The sequence below is a fragment of the Pseudophryne corroboree genome, chromosome 4 (assembly GCF_028390025.1).
Source record: "Pseudophryne corroboree isolate aPseCor3 chromosome 4, aPseCor3.hap2, whole genome shotgun sequence".
NCBI lineage: Eukaryota > Metazoa > Chordata > Amphibia > Anura > Myobatrachidae > Pseudophryne > Pseudophryne corroboree.
The window spans coordinates 217437830-217441739 of record NC_086447.1 but is presented as its reverse complement, the minus strand read 5'-3'; positions in this window follow the sequence as shown (position 1 = coordinate 217441739).

Here is a 3910-nt window from a genome sequence, read left to right as displayed (position 1 = left end):
GGATAGTATACTTAATGGATGACGAGTGACGACACAGAGGTAGGTACACAGCAGTGGCCTACCGTACTGCTATATATAGTATACTGGTGGACACTGTCAGCAAACTGCAAAACTAAAATGCACCACAGGTATAGAATGTAGATGGATAGTATACTTAATGGATGACGAGTGACGACACAGAGGTAGGTACACAGCAGTGGCCTACCGTACTGCTATATATAGTCTACTGGTGGACACAGTCAGCAAACTGCAAAACTAAAATGCACCACAGGTATAGAATGTAGATGGATAGTATACTTAATGGATGACGAGTGATGACACAGAGGTAGGTACAGCAGTGGCCTACCGTACTGCTATATATAGTAAACTGGTGGACACTGTCCGCAAACTGCAAAACTAAAATGCACCCCAGGTATAGAATGTAGATGGATAGTTTACTTAATGGATGACGAGTGATGACACAGAGGTAGGTACAGCAGTGGCCTACCGTACTGCTATATATAGTATACTGGTGGACACTGTCAGCAAACTGCAAAACAAAAATGCACCACAGGTATAGAATGTAGATGGATAGTATACTTAATGGATGACGAGTGACGACACAGAGGTAGGTACAGCAGTGGCCTACCGTACTGCTATATATAGTATACTGGTGGACACTGTCAGCAAACTGCAAAACTAAAATGCACCACAGGTATAGAATGTAGATGGATAGTATACTTAATGGATGACGAGTGACGACACAGAGGTAGGTACACAGCAGTGGCCTACCGTACTGCTATATATAGTATACTGGTGGACACTGTCAGCAAACTGCAAAACTAAAATGCACCACAGGTATAGAATGTAGATGGATAGTATACTTAATGGATGACGAGTGACGACGACAGAGGTAGGTACAGCAGTGGCCTACCGTACTGCTATATATAGTATACTGGTGGAAACTATCAGCAAACTGCAAAACTAAAATGCACCACAGGTATAGAATGTAGATGGATAGTATACTTAATGGATGACGAGTGACGACACAGAGGTAGGTACAGCAGTGGCCTACCGTACTGCTATATATAGTATACTGGTGGACACTGTCAGCAAACTGCAAAACTAAAATGCACCACAGGTATAGAATGTAGATGGATAGTATACTTAATGGATGACGAGTGACGACACAGAGGTAGGTACACAGCAGTGGCCTACCGTACTGCTATATATAGTATACTGGTGGACACTGTCAGCAAACTGCAAAACTAAAATGCACCACAGGTATAGAATGTAGATGGATAGTATACTTAATGGATGACGAGTGACGACACAGAGGTAGGTACACAGCAGTGGCCTACCGTACTGCTATATATAGTATACTGGTGGACACTGTCAGCAAACTGCAAAACTAAAATGCACCACAGGTATAGAATGTAGATGGATAGTATACTTAATGGATGACGAGTGACGACACAGAGGTAGGTACACAGCAGTGGCCTACCGTACTGCTATATATAGTATACTGGTGGATACTGTCAGCAAACTGCAAAACTAAAATGCACCACAGGTATAGAATGTAGATGGATAGTATACTTAATGGATGACGAATGACGACACAGAGGTAGGTACAGCAGTGGCCTACCGTACTGCTATATATAGTATACTGGTGGACACTGTCAGCAAACTGCAAAACTAAAATGCACCTCAGGTATAGAATGTAGATGGATAGTATACTTAATGGATGACGAGTGACGACACAGAGGTAGGTACAGCAGTGGCCTACCGTACTGCTATATATAGTATACTGGTGGACACTGTCAGCAAACTGCAAAACTAAAATGCACCACAGGTATAGAATGTAGATGGATAGTATACTTAATGGATGACGACACAGAGGTAGGTACAGCAGTGCACTCTGCACTGTACTCCTCCTATATAATATTAATTATACTGGTGGTCCCCAGTCCCCACAATAAAGCAGCACACTGAGCACAGATATGGAGTGTTTTTCAGGCAGACAACGTATACTGGTGGTCACTGTCAGCAAAACTCTGCACTGTATTCCTGCTATAGCTGCTCCCCAGTACCCACAATTAAGCAGTGTGAGCACTCAGCACAGATATATTATGCAGCACACTGAGCACAGATATTGTATGGAGCGGTTTTTTCAGGCAGACAACGGATAAAAACTGGTGGTCACTTATCAGCAAAACTCTGCACTGTACTCCTAACAGCTGCTCCCCAATCCTCCCCACAATTAAGCAATAAACAACCAATCAACTGTCTTCTACAATAAACGGAGAGGACGCCAGCCACGTCCTCTCCCTATCATCTCCAATGCACAAGTGAAAATGGCGGCGACGCGCGGCTGCTTATATAGAATCCGAATCTCGCGAGAATCCGACAGCGGGATGATGACGTTCGGGCGCGCTCGGGTTAGCCGAGCAAGGCGGGAAGGTTCTAACCTGCCTCGGACCCGTGTAAACAAGGTGGAGTTCGGGGGGGTTCGGTTTCCGAGAAACCGAACCCGCTCATCACTACTATAAACCACATATATATGGGTCTATATATGTGACTGCTATTTTTGCTTCTCAATTAGGCACGTTAGTTTGCTCGTTTTTAATCGTTGATTCGTTTTTTTATTAAACCCTCATCTGAGACTGGAAATCATTCCTGTCATCTACAGATGATTACTCAATACTTATTGAGGATTCTTTCAACCGGATACGGTCGTTAGGTTGACACAGCTTAGGTCGACAGTCAGGTCGACTGCTGAAGGTCGACATGCATTAGGTCGACATGTACTAGGTCGAAAGGTCAAAAGGTTGACATGAGTTTTTCACATTTTTTTCCATTTTTTGGATTTTTTCATACGTAACGATCCACGTGGACTACGATTGGAATGGTAATCTGTGCTGAGTAAAGCAGTAGTTGAGCGAGGCACCTTGCCCATGCGACGGGACATGGTGCACTAATTGGGGTTCCCCATCACTTTACGAAGAAAACTATGCCAAAAACAGAAGAAGAAAAAAAACATGTCGACCTTTTTGACATGTCGACCTAGTACATGTTGACCTAATGACCATGTCGACTTTGGTCCCTGTCGACCTAATGCATGTCATCCTTCCATGGCCGACATAATGACTGTCGACTTAAGTTGTGTCTATTCAACGACCCATACCCCTTTCAACTGACTGTGATTAATTGAATATATGGAAGGATTACTAAATAATAAGTGTACAAATTGCTGAAAATGTGTTGAATATTCTAATTATAGCTTTATACAGCCATTCCAAATGATATATGGTATATGATTGTTAAAGTAAAACTGAAAGATTACTCGACCAAATGTGTAGACATTTATGTGAAATTGTGCAAACGTTCTGTTTTTGAGATATTTCTTTCTCTTTCACACTCTAAGACTCCCCTGAAGAAGTCGTCACAGACAAAACACGTTGGGTGAAACATTTTATTATCACAAAAAAAGTGAATTGGGCCTGCAAGCCCTTAAATTGTTGATATTTTCCTGGTAGAAAATGTATATATCAATAAATTTTTGAATTTTAAAATAATTTTTTAATGAAAAATATTTTATATATTGGGTGTATCTGTTTATGAGGTCATAATAGTTCATCTGCTCACATTACATGTAAGAAACTTTTGTTCAATGAGAGCGCTCCTCACAAAATTTTTATTCTTGATCTTTTAAGCCCATATATGCAAGGTGCTTTTTCTTTGGGGAAGCTGCCTGAGACAGTAATATTAGTTGTTAAATTAATTATTGTGGCTAGACCTTACCACACAGAGGCAGAACTCTGGGAGGCAATGGAGTCGGCTGCCGCCTGGCTACTGCCCAGAAGAAGGCACCACTCCTCAGGGATTCCATTACCATCAGTGGGGGACTGGAGTCACAGCAGGCAGCCACAGC